This window comes from Oryx dammah, unplaced genomic scaffold (genome assembly GCF_014754425.2).
Source record: "Oryx dammah isolate SB20612 unplaced genomic scaffold, SCBI_Odam_1.1 HiC_scaffold_20, whole genome shotgun sequence".
Classification (NCBI taxonomy): domain Eukaryota; kingdom Metazoa; phylum Chordata; class Mammalia; order Artiodactyla; family Bovidae; genus Oryx; species Oryx dammah.
In genome coordinates this window covers 58740827-58754986 of record NW_024070204.1, presented here as the reverse complement: position 1 = coordinate 58754986, position 14160 = coordinate 58740827, and the positions used below count along the sequence as shown (strand labels likewise).

The 14160-nt window shown below is 39.4% G+C and overlaps 1 protein-coding gene across 3 annotated transcripts in view; it reads right to left on the bottom strand.

The window, feature by feature from the left end:
- Positions 1-14160, bottom strand: part of LOC120879597 (microtubule-associated serine/threonine-protein kinase 4-like) — a 176042-nt gene that overhangs the window by 105110 nt on the left and 56772 nt on the right. The gene's annotated exons all lie outside the window — the stretch shown is intronic.

Below are 14160 nucleotides of genomic sequence, written 5' to 3'. Positions count from 1 at the left end.
CAGGTGCTGAGCCACCAGGGAAACACAAGTTTGTTGTACAAATTTACATATACATAAATGTTATAAACATTATAATAGAGGTGAAAGTGAAAGAAAGTGAAGTTGCTCAGTCGTGTCTGACTCTTTGCAACCCCATGGACTGTAGCCTATCAGGCTCCTCTGTCCATGGGATTTTCCAGGCAAGAGTACTGGAGTGGAATGCCATTTCCTTCTCCAGGGGATCTTCCCGACCCAGGAATCGAACCCGGGTCTCCCTCATTGCAGGCAGACACTTTATCGTCTGAGCCACCAGGGAAGCACAAATAATAGGGGTAGATGTGTAAAATCTACATATTTGAATAAATATCGAATTAAGTGGTTAATTTTGAGTAGTGAATAAGAATATAAATGGTGATTATATTCTTCTTTATACTTTCCTATATTTTCCAAATTTTCCATAATAAACATGTACAGCTTTTGTGAACAGGAAAAAAAAGGTTTTTAAAGACCTTTTTTAAAAACCTAAAATTCCATTTTTTAAGCAAAACTGATCTTCCTAAAAGTCTGTGACCCTTCTTGTATCCATGCTTTCTTAAATTATCTCCACCTCTCCCTTCCCTAGTCTACAGGAACCAAATCTGCTATCAACTCTACCATCAGAGTGTGGATGGGCTCCTGTTCCAACAGCGAACCTTCCAAATTTGTGATGATGATTCCCCATGTATGTACACCTTAACATCCATGACAAGCTCTGCAATTACCCACTGCAACTCCTAATATCGAAGCTTAGAGCTTAAAAAGCCTTCAATTTGCACGGATTTGTGGAGAAGTCCTCACACATTACTGCAGTAAATACAAAAATCTGCATTAAGGAGTCACTAGGGCGGAAATTGTAATTATGCCAGGCTAAGTTCAAAGACAGAGATGCCATTGCTATATGTGATATTTAGGAAAATGTTCCTTAGTATAGGTACTTGAATTAAAAACACAGACTTTAACTCCCCTTTACAGGTTGCCTGAGAGGGGGCCCCAGCCTTCCACCAAGGACCTGGGCATGTAATGAAGACAGCAGGCTGATCCCCAGGCCAACAGGACCCCCCCCTCAAGCTCTTTTATCTCTGGGGTAGAGTTAGTTTTCCTGTGATATGAATCCGCATACAATCACCAGCTAACAGGCTGAAGACGACCGTCTGTATTTGCATATAGCTGAGAATTTCTCACTCAAGTTCAGAGATAATCTGGAAGGAAGCTAGTGAGGACGATGCCAGAAGCATCACAGCGCCAGAAAACTGACGTCACCGTGACGGTCGCCAAAGCAGACTGTCCTGTCTGAGACCATCAGGCTGGGAGAAACTCAAGGGTGAGGAGAGGAGTGATTCTGCAAGAATTTTAAATGTACCTTTTCACTTTCTAGGTCATCATTTACTGATCATGTCTCTTAGAATAAAAGCAACCCTAGCAGGGAACCCTAGCAACCCTAGTTAGGGAGATTGGGATTTACTTGTACACACTGCTCCATTTAAAACGGATAACCAACAAGGACCTACTATATAGCACAGGGAACTCTGCTCAGTGTTATGTGGCAGTGTGGATAATAGAGCAGTTGAAGGGAGAATGGATACACACACACATATATATGTATGGCTAAGTTGCTTTGCTATGTACCTGAAGCTATCACAACCCTGTTTATCAGTTATATGCCAATACAAAATTAAAAGTTTTCTTAAAAAAAAAGCAACCCTAAACAGAAGGCAATCCAATATTTTTCAACTAGCAGATAAAAAGGGTTTCTTGGTGGCCACTTTGAATACATAAGCTTCCCAGAGACTTAGAAGACATAATAATACATGTCATTTATATATTTTAAAACAGTGAAATATATAATCATCATACTTATGAAATTTAAATCTGAAAATGTCTAAACTCAGAGTAGACAAAGTTGAAAAGCTAATCACTTTAATCTCCATAATTTGAAATTAAGAAGATTCTACCTCTCACTAACTTTCGAGAAATTAGTCTATTTGAGATCCAAGTTTCTTAAGTATTCTTACCCGTCTAAAATTTATAAGAATCTCTATTCTCATTAAAAAAAAAATAGTAACTTCAAGAATTCCCAATGTCTATTCTCTCTCAGAAGGATAACAGTGTAGATCTCCTTAATTTCAGTGAAATGCTGGCTTGTCTGACTGCTCTGTGGACTTGGGAAGGGGTAAAGCACCTTAGCATCGAAACGAAACAAGAGGGAAAAAGGGCAATAGCACCCTCTTAGCTTTCAGCAATGGTAGAAACATTATATTATGGACAAGGTAAATGTAAAAGTTACTAAAATGACTTTTAAATATGGTTATTAAGATAATGCACTATAATATGTAAGGCTTTGCAAGTACTCAGATGGATATTTAAGAGGATTTTCTCTTTGGGTGGGAAACAAACTTTGCCTTTGATCAGAAGTTTGGTGCATTTTTGGTCAACAGAGGAAAAAGGATCTCTGCATATTTCTTTATAAACAGTTCATTTATATTTCAACAAATACTTGTTCTGTGCCTGACAGAGATTACTGATCTCATGCTAAAACTCACCTGTCCCTCTCTGGGAGCCCTCATCTTCTCTTGACGTCTGTGACACTGTCTCCTCTTTGCCTCCTATCTCTCGGGTTTCCGCTTCTCCGTTTCTTGCTGGTTTCTTGTCCTCTCAGAACATCTAAATGTTGGCCTTATAGACTCAGTTCACTGTTTCATCTTAAAAACTTCTAAAACTCTTTCCCTCAGTGATTTTATCCTATCCCCAGGTTTTTAATACTATCTATAAATGCACAGTCCAGACTGTTCTCACCAGCACAGATTCTTGAGTTTCAGCCCCCATGTAACAACTGTTAATTTACATCACTTAGATGTCTCATGGGCATCTTAAATCCAATAAGCAGCAAAGTGAACTCTTAAGTGCTACCTCAAACCTATGCTTGTCTCCTGAATCTTGGGAAGCCTCCCTTTCACTAATTCAATTCTCAGCAAGGTATCTGGAAGCCACCTTTGATTAACTGCATCTTACCCCACAAATCCATCAGTTTGTCAATGATGGATATTGTCAATTCTAACTTGAAAAATATGTAATTAAGATCCAATTGGTACTTCAGAAACCAAGCAGAAGAAAATCCATAGTAGATGCATAAACACAAAAAGATTTGGGGGGAAAAAAAAAAAAAGAGGAAGCGCCCTTCCTAAAGGATGGAGGAGTAATATCTTCCTAAGTGCACAGGGGTGCATTAAATTTAGCAGTAAGCTTCCAAAAGCTTCAATTTGTAATAAAGGAGAAACCAAAAAGCTAAATCAATGACCATTTGGGTTAAATTCTACATTTAAATTTAGGGGACTATCTAGAGATTGGGAAAAGACCGGATTAGATTGAACTGTTGTCGCTCAATCATGTCTGATTCTTTGCGATCCCAGGGACTGTACAGGCTTCTCTCTGTACATGAGATTCTCCAGGTAAGAATATTGGAGTGGGTTGCCATTTCCTTCTCCAGGGGATTTTCCTGACCCAGGGGTTGAATTTTCATCTCCTGCATTGGCAGGCTAATTCTTTACCACTGAGCCACGAGGGAAGCCCATGCCAGTCATTAAATTATTATTAAGAAAATAACATATAAACATTACACTCTTCTCAAAGAAACAAAACGATAAATGCAGGCCACAGAGCAGATGGAACTGCATGAAGTAATGAACAAATACTAATGATGTCGGTATATACCCCCGATTAGCGACTCGACACAAAGCCACACCCCAAACTAGGAAAACACGATGACGTCAGTTCATCTGATTTTATCATCCTTTTCCTTAAGCAGGAAGGGCAAGATGGGTCATTACTCAAGCCAACAATTGGTATTTACACAAAGGCTAAGGTTTAAACAAAAAAGAAGAAAACAAAACTGTGGGTACAGTAAGGAATAAAAAAGATGTTAAAAAAAAAAAGATGTATTCTCTATAATTCAGAGAAACTGATTTATGAAGTACTTGAAGTCACAGAACAAATGTACCATGAAATCGTACACTGTGGACACTCACACTAGATGAAGAAATCTGGTCTTGAGCCCATTTAAAGTTTTAATAAAAGCAGACAAGCAGATGATTCCAAGGTAATGTCTACCCAAGGATTTAGCAATATGATTTGCCAATTTGACCTACATAAACTGAAACTGTGAGGAGGACACCACAGCACCCTCAGCTGAACACGTTTCACAAGTTTAAGTTGATTTTGTTAAGATCTGCTTAGAATTAGAAAAAAAAATTAATGGGCAGCCATGTCAGCGATTGCTCTTGAGTAAAACAAGAAAGTTTCTATCACTTCAAAGAAAGAGTGGTTATATGGGGCATCAGCAAGCTTAATTTCCATTAAGGCTGGCCATCAATTTGCCATGACTCTCAAAGCACACAATCTTGCTTTGTCCTATTCTTCAAATATATAGAGGCAAAGGAGCCATCTGTCTTATACCATCACGTCTGTGTAGCCAAAGGAGGTCACTGCCCTGCTGATCAAGCATTTTTATTAAAGATCTACAAAGCATATTTAAACAACTTGGCAAATAATATTTCAAGCACAGAAAATCTGCTGAAAGTGTGAATCTCAACAAAACAAAAAAGATTAAATAAAGGCACTCTTATGCTCAGGGCGATGTCTCTAGTCTAACCTAAAGAGAAATCTTTCACTGATACCTAAAGATCATTCATCTCTACTGACTGGGTTGTTCCTTCCAGCAAACTAAAATTCACAGTAATAACTTTCCCTCTGTGTGCTTCATGCAAACTTGATGGGGACACAAATACCTGAGCAGAAATATGTACGTGTACAGTCTCCTCAAGTTGGCAGAAACTGACTGAATGCCGTTTTGTTTTTTTTTTTTAAACTGCTATCTCCTCCCTTCATAGACTAGCCTATAAAGTTTAGGAAGAATTCAGGAAAACTCTTGCTGCTCAAAAATTCACTCAGTGCTTGGGAAAACCACCACCCTAAATGGCAGACTAAGAACACAGGGAGGTGAAGAAGCACTTTGCTGATAGTAAGCTTGTCAAGCATGAAGAGGCAGGGGACACAGCAAGGTCAGAACAGCCCTGTTAGAGTCTTAGAGGAAGACCGGTCTTGTTTTAAAAAAAAAAAAAGAAAGAAAGAAACTACAACAACTAGATAAAACAAAAAAAATGGAAGAAATCAGCAAGAAAAAGACAAACTAAATGACAAATAAGAAAAACCTTACATTAATCAAAAAGCAACATTAAAATCATTCGTGAATCAGAAAAGAAATTCAGTGAAATAACAGAAGATTAAGAAAAAATGCATACATTAAAATGACTAAGATATTCAGTTCACACGTGCTGCTGCTGCTGCTAAGTCGCTTCAGTCGTGTCTGACTCTGTGCGACCCCATGGACTGCAGCCCACCAGGCTCCTCCGTCCATGGGATTTTCCAGGCTAGCTATTATCAAAGCTATTGATACTAGAACATCAAAGCTATTGATCAAAGAATAGCTATTATCAAAGGTAAGAGATAACAGGCATTGGTGAAGATGTGGCGAAAAGGGAACCCTTGTGTACTACTGATGGGAATGTAAATTGGAGTAGCCCCTGTGGAAAATACTATGGAGGTTCCTTAAAAAATGGAACTACCATATGATCTAGCAGTTCCAGTTTAGGGTACATACTGGAAAGAAACACAATCAGTATCTTAAAAAGACATCTGCACTCCCATTATTTACAATAGCCAAGACACAGAGACAACCTAAGCATCTGTCAACAGACGGATGCGTAAAGAAAATGGGGTCTGTGTCTACAACAGAATATTCTCCAGCCATAAAAAAAGAATGAAATTCTGCCATTCTCAACAGTATGGATGAATCTTGAGGGCATTATGCTAAATGAAAAAAGTCAAAGAAACAAATATTGTATGATCTCAGGAATATATAGAATGTAAAAACAAAAAACCCCAAAACAAAAACCAAACTCAGAACAACAAAATGGAAGAAATGAAAAGCCACAAGACCGGTGGTTGCCAGCAGTGAGGGTTGGGTGAAATGAGTGAAGGTGATCAAAAAGGGGGTGACAGAGGATGAGACGGTTGGATGGTATCACCGCTCAATGGACATGAGTTTGGGTAAACTCCGGGAGTTGGTGATGGACAGGGAGGCTTGGCGTGCTGCAGTCCATGGGGTCGCAAAGAGTCAGACACAACTGAACAACTGAACTGAACTGATCAAAAAGCACAAACTTCTAGTTACATGATAAAAAAATAAGTTCTGGGGATGTAATGTATAACATGGTGACTATAGTTAGCAATACTGTATTGAATATCTGAAAGTTGCTGCTGCTGCTGCTAAGTCACTTCAGTCATGTCCGACTCTGTGCGACCCCAGAGATGGCAGCCCACCAAGCTCCCCCGTCCCTGGGATTCTCCAGGCAAGAACACTGGAGTGGGTTGCCATTTCCTTCTCCAGTGCATGAAAGTGACAAGTGAAAGTGAAGTCGCTCAGTCGTGTCCGACCCTCAGTGACCCCGTGGATTGCAGCCTACCATGCTCCTCTGTCCATGGGATTTTCCAGGCAAGAGTACTGGAGTGGGGTTCCCACTGCCTTCTCCGAAAGTTGCTGAAAGAGTAAATCTTAAAGGCTCTCCTCACAAGAAAAAAAAATGTGTAACTATGTGAGGTGATGGATATTAACTGGACTTATTGTGGCAGTCATTAAAAAATATATATATATAATCACTGTGTTGTGTAAAAATAAAGATATATAATCACTGTGTTGTGTATCTTAAATATAATGTTACATGTCAATTATATATTAATAAAACTGGTACTATGGTATTATGTTTGGCCTGTATCAATAGAACCTGAAAAACTATAACTCAAGTGTTGGCAAGGGTGGAGTAAAGAAATAGTTTCAACATAGGCATTTCAGTCACATGGACAGATATATGGACACACACACACAATGAAGTGAAGTTGCTCAGTCGTGTCCAACTCTTTGCAAACCCATGAACTGTAGCCTACCAGGCCCCTCAGTCCATGGAATTCTCCAGGCAAGAATACTGGAGTGGGTTGCCATTTCCTTCTCCAAGGGATCTTCCCGACCCAGGGATCGAACCCTGGTCTTCCACACTGTGGCAGACACTTTACCATGTGAGCCACCAGGGAAGCCCCGTACATACAGGAAAAAAAGACCAGAGATACAGTAAAACGTTAGCAGGGTTATTCTTGGATAGTGGGTTTAAGGGGGATTTATATTTCCACATAAATTTCTCATATTTTCTACAAACTGTCTGCTTTCCTGTCACAATCAGAGTATCACATTTTATTTTTTAACCATATCAGCCTTGAAAATCACAGTCATGGGAACAGAGGCTGCAAAATTTCTTATGAGATTTTATCATACCTTAAAAATGGCACAGGGTCATATAGATGTTGTTAAGTGATTTAAGGACTTGGTTGGCACACAGGGCCAACATTTCAGGTTTTACTAAACCCCTAACCCCCCCAGCTACATATCTTCAGAGCTTATGGTTCAGATTCTCTGGGGAGCAGGTTACTATGAGGTTCCTCGCCGTCATCAGGGACGCTCTCACGTATGTCTCTGGCACCCTGCAATGTGGATGAATCTTGTTCTATCCCAGATGCTCTTCTTTGAATTTATTATTCTGCTTTGTGTATCTTTCACTCTCTCCATTTCCCTGCTAGTCTAGCGACTTTCAAATCCTTGTATCAGCATGCCTGTCTGCAAAACCTGTGCCTGTTACCCCATCCTATTCAGCGTCACATCTGGTGAATGAGTACAATTGATACAGCAGAAATACAAGGACAGCAAGTTTTAAAGTGGCAAGACCAATGTGTGGCTCAGGTCCTCATAGTTTTCTGAAACAATAAAAACTTTATTGAAAAAATGTACATGATGTCTCATAGTTTCTACTTGGGAACCACATTATACTCTGGGTTGTGTTTGTTAAGCTAATGCTCCAAGGGTAGAGGCGAGGAGAAGGGAAAAAAATGCAGAAATACACATCAAGATGTTCACAGGGTATTCTGAACGGTGAGATTTGGGGTGCTTCATTGCCTAACCTCATACGCCTACCCTAGTACTTTTCTGAGTTTTGCAAGTTTCTACTTGGAGTTGTATTGTTCACACAATCTCTCCAGTTCTCTGGTTATTTTCACCTGTATGGGGCCTCCTTTAGCTGAGTTATGTCTTTGAAGAGAGGCCTGGTGAACAGAACAGAAAATTGTGTGGTGACTAATCCTTCAGAAAGGAGGTCCATATATACAATAGATAGACAGACAGACAGTAATTTATGAAAGTTTTCCCAAGTAGATACTAACTTAATAGGTTATGAAAACATAGAATAGATTAAGGATATTTCTCATCTTTAATAATTCCAGAGTTGCAATAGAAAAGTGAGACTTTTTTTCTATCTTTCCTTCAAAAAACACTCATATAAATGAATCTAAGTAGCCAGCTGAAAATTCCCAGTAAAATAATCTTTGAAGACATAAAAGGTTAGGTATTTTGACCAATGGGGCAACATTTGATCTTGGGACTCTAAAAGTCTAATAGGTCTCATTTATTTATCTACCTCTAGTCTGTGGTTCATCCTCTGTAATCTCTTAGAGATTATACTTAGCCGTTCGAATCAAAATAAAGTATTGAAGTGATACTGTGGTAGGCAGAATTCTAAAAATGGTCTTTTCAAGACACCTGTCCCCGAGTTATTCAAGCTAACACTCCTCTAGGTACTACTATGACGGGATTTTGCAGATGTAAAGTCCTGTATCAGTTGACTTTAATTTGACTTTATTTGACTCAGCCTGCCCTATCAGATAAGCCCCTTTAAAATAATTTTCTTTGATTGATAGCAGAGTAAGTTATAGATATGAGCCATAAGAATGACTGGATTGCCAATGCAAGCTTGAGGACAGCCTCCTGCTAACAGTCAGGATAAAATGGGGATATTAATTCTACAACTGCAAGGATCTGAATCTGTCCACAACCTGTATGAGCTTGAAGTAGATTCCTTCTCAATCTACAGATAAGAGACCAGCCCTGTCTGAAAACAAACGAAGCCTTGCTCCCTGGTGGCTCAGAGGTTAAAGCGTCTGCCTCCAATGTGGGAGACCAGGGTTCGATCCTTGGGTTGGGAAGATGCCCTGGAGAAGGAAATGGTAACCCACTCCAGTATTCTTGCCTGGAGAATCCCATGGACGGAGAAGCCTGGTAGGCTACAGTCCACAGGGTCGAAAAGAGTCGGACACAGCTGAGCGACTTCACATCACTCACTCACTTGTTTTAAATAGAATGGGGAAGTCCTAAAGGGGGAGCTCTCACACACCACCATCCAGACCCCGGCAGAGGGAGGTAAGAATTCCTCTTAGCCCAGCAACAGCTCAGCCACTAATAAGCCACCCAGACTCTGGACTCTCCTCCCAACTTCTTCTTTTCCTCTGTAAAGGCAAAAGCCTCTCTCTTCTGTTTTTTGGATTTACCTTTTAAGGAAAATTTGCTTGTGCCAAATTACAACTTTCTGCTATCCCGAAATAAACGCATTTTGCTGGTAAAATAACTTTAAAAAATTTTTTTAAGGTCAACAACCAATACTGACTTTGGCTGAATAAAACTCTGAACAGAAAAAAAAGGTGAGGGTTCCTACAGAGCTAGGAACTTATCTTCTCTTTCTTTGATATTGCCCTTGAGATACCCTGAGAGCCCACCTGAGGTCAAACAAATCAAGCCTACCTAGACTTGTACAGAACTATAAGATCAACAAATGGATATTTTCTTAAGCCTCTCAATTTTTGGTAATTTATTGTATAATAATAAAGAACTAGATCAGACATTATTTTGTTTCATTTACCAGTTGTATTTACAGAAAGTTATTTCATTATAAAAGCACTATACACTAATTTTCCCTATTCTCCAAAGATAAAATCTATTAAACGTATCTCTCCCAAAACTCCTTATGAATATGCATGAATATACAAGTATGTATGTATGTGTACATGCACTCAAACACACAGACTTATATAAGATTACACAATGTATTTTTTCACTGAATAGTCTATCTTGGGCAGCGTTCATATATCAGAATATAAAAGCCCCCACCTCATTCTTTGTAACAAACATGAAGTCTTGGGTTATATATCTGTATTATTTTCTACTAAACCAGATGCTTAATAAATAAAAGGTACACTAAATAAATAAAGGGTACACTTAAAAAATAAAGGGTATACTAAATAAAGGGTACAATAAAAGATAAAGTGGTAACAACTTAATTTTCCATTTGCTAGTTATAAGCAATGGTGCTGCTGCTGCTGCTGCTGCTGCTGCTAAGTCGCTTCAGTCGTGTCCGACTCTGTGTGACCCCATAGACGGCAGCCCACCAGGCTCCCCCGTCCCTGGGATTCTCCAGGCAAGAACACTAGAGTGGGTTGCCATTTCCTTCCCCAATGCATGAAAGTGACAAGTGAAAGTGAGGTCCCTCAGTCGTGTTGACTCTTCGCGACCCCATGGACTGCAGCCTACCAGGCTCCTCCGCCCATGGGATTCTCCTAGACTTACTCTTTTCTGTTACTGTGTGAGATATCAATAAGATAAATTCCTAGAGATGGATTTGCCAAAGAGTAAATGTAGTTGAAGTTTTAACCAATATTACAAACTAACTAAAAAAAGTGTTGTGCCAATTCACATCAACATCTAAGTGATATGAGAGAGGCTGCTTCTCCACAACCTTGCTATCATCAGATTCTATCAGTGTTAGGAAATTTTTGATAGTATGCTAGGAGAACAATATGGTCTCATTATTCTGGTTCATATTTCTCTTATAATAGAAATGAATCATCATTTCACACATTTTTGTTGGCCAATTTAGTTTTTTTTTCCTGTGACACACCTTTTTACATCTTTTGATTACTTTTCTCCTGGTACATTCACCACTTCCATATCAATTTACACAAGCTCTTCATATATTAAGGCAATCAGATGTCTCTCAGTTACGGGCTTAAAAATATTTTTCACACTTTGTTTTCTTTTGATTTTGTTTGTTATACAAAACTTTTCAATTCAGGAGAGACATACTAGTCTTTTCCTTTGAGGCTTCTGCATTAAATTTCACACTTAGCATTAGAAACTTGTGATTTTTACCTTTCTTTTTTCTTTTAATGGGACTATCCTGATCATAGTGCTTTTAGGAATCCCTATCTGTCAACAAACACTATTTTGTCTGCAGAGATAAGCTCCAAAACACAATGCCAGTATCTCTTCTTCCTCAGGGCATTACTGACTGCTGCTGCTGCTGCTGCTAAGTCGCTTCAGTCGTGTCCGACTCTGTGCGACCCCATGGACGGCAGCCCACCAGGCTCCCCCGTCCCTGGGATTCTCCAGGCAAGAACACTGGAGTGGGTTGCCATTTCCTTCTCCAATGCGTGAAAGTGAAAAGGGAGAGTGAAGTCACTCAGTCGTGTCCAACTCTTAGCGACCCCATGGACTACAGCCTCCCAGGCTCCTCCGTCCATGGGATTTTCCAGGCAAGAACAGTGAAGTGGGGTGCCATCGCCTTCTCCGTGCATTACTGACACATCTACACAAATAAATTCATGTTTTCATTTCTACCGATTCATTTGACAGGCATAAATTCCTGTGTCAGTGATGAGTGGCCTGACACATAATCCTCACCTTAGAAAAATAGAAAGTGTACCTACTGGCTGACTAAGCACCGAGAGTGGCACTTACTTTTTATTCTCGTTTTTCACAGGGACATCCAGGAACTGTCCCCTGGCGTCTGCGGACCATACATAGTAGGGAATGTAGCAACAGGAAGAGGTGAGAAGAACGGCGAGAGAGAAGGCATTCCACACTATCAAGATGTGAGGATGGGTCCTTTATTTAATTTACCTTTTCTTCTTTTTTATAAAGAAATAGGAACCTACCAGCCTGTGATAAATGCCTTTTCTCACAAAAAGTCTCACAGATTTCTCTACAGCTTCTGAGTGAATAACAACCTGTTGCCTCTGTAACGTAAAGAAAAAGTCTCTTGAAACCTGCAAAACAGGATTTTCTTTGCCCATGATTCCTCTGATTAAATACAAAACTATGCTTTGAAGGGGAAAGAATCCTCCACAGAGGAAAGAAAAATAATTAAAAGGATCATGAAAGTTTTACTGCATATTCTTTAATCTCAATATCAAAACTGAAGAGAATCATGGCAATAAAGGCCTAATCAATGGGCACAACAGTGTCACGCAATCAATACAGAACACTATAAAGAGCAGGACTAAATGTTTCAAATCACAGCTGAACTACATAAAAGAAATAAAATTCATCATATACTCAGAACCTAGTATATACTGGTGGCACTCTGACAGAGGAATAAAAAAGATGAAACGCAGGGATAATTCCAGCCCCCACATGAAGTAGTTGATCTTGCTTCACCCTCTGGTCAGCTTTCACTAAAATGACAATAATACAATATAGATCTCCAAGTATAAAAGTAACAATATAAATAGTTGTATACACACCATTCAGCTTTGGAAACATATTAGCAACTGCTTACTCCTCTCCACAATTATCCCTCCTCACACCTTCTCAGATGTAACTGCTACCAAGAAATGGGTCTTTCAAATGACTATATTTTCCTTTAGACTCTTACTACAAATGTGTATTTGTTGCTGTTGTTGTTTAGTCGCTAAGTCATGTCCAACTCTTTGTGACCCCATGGACTGTAGCCCGCCAGGCCCCTCTGTCCATGGGATTTCCGAGGTAAGAATACTGGAGTAGGTTGCCATTTCCTTCTCCAGGGGATCTTTCTGACCCAGGGATTGAACCCTGGTGTCCTACACTGGCAGTCAGACTCTTTACCACTGAGCCAGCTGGGAAACCCACAAATGTATATACACAGATACGTGTTTATGCACGTGTGCGTGCGTGCGTCCGTGCGTGCGTGTGTGTGTGTGTAGCCCTAAAGAAAACATTGTATGTAGCATCATGGTAACCTTACACGTACAGTTTAAGTATGATTCTTTTGCAACTAGCTTTCATGCCCAACACCATCTTTGAGTACTAGTTCATTTGTTTACTATGTACCCAATGCTTTGTGGATAACTATGCCCCAATTCATTTACCCATCTTCTAACCGAGAGACATTTCGGTTGCATTCCTTTAAATGTTTAGCTACTACAAGTAACGTTTCTATTAGTAGTCTAGAACATGTTTTCTTGCATATATATGTAGGAATTTCTATAAAGTTTTGTCTAGGAGTAGTATTTCTGGACTTGAGTAACTTAACTACAAACAGTATCATAATTTTATGAACTTATCTTTTGCTTTTTAAACTTTACCATCTTTTATTTATGAGGAAAATAAAACTTAATTCCGAAGGACCATCTACCTGCCTCTTTCTCTCTCCTGTTTCATCCCCAAACATGTTTAGATAACTTCCACTCTCAACTGGAGATCCCCACTGAGCAAAAGAACTGCTTTCTAGGGGACAGTCATACCCTAGTTTAAATATAAAATCTGAAAACCTGTATGTGAGAGTTTCCATAAGAGTTATCAGAAGTAGGGCATAATCACTTATCCTTTTAACCCAACATCCTCCATAATCTCAAGAACATCTTCCTAGAGATCTCTGAAAGGCACTCAAAATTCAAAATTCATTCTCCTTTTTGATTCTCATCTCTCTTTTCACTTTTACATTCCCATACAATCCAGCACACACGTCCCCGGCTCTAGCCACACTCTAGGAATTCCTCAAGTCTTGCTCAGCTTTCAACATCACGTGCAAGTGGCTCTTTCAACAGCTCCCAAACTCTCCTGCTTGGAATTAACCCTTTTGTACCACCTTGGACAGAATTTTTTAAAAAATAAAAAGCAGTCTTCATTGTATAGTTTTTGTAGTGTGGCTCTACTGTCCTTCTAATTAGCTCTTGAGGCTAAATGTCTCATCTTTTGTATCTTCTTTGTGCCTGCAATGGGTCTAGATGTAAAGGTATGTTTTATATACCACTGGAAGGTAAGACTTTAAACTCTTGCCCACATATAAGAGACATGCTCTAGACTGCTCAGAGCATCATTGTTTGTGATACTTAATGTAGGGAGAAAAATGTTGAATAGTTCTGGCATACTTTAGGACTTGAGACCCCAAAATATGGAACACC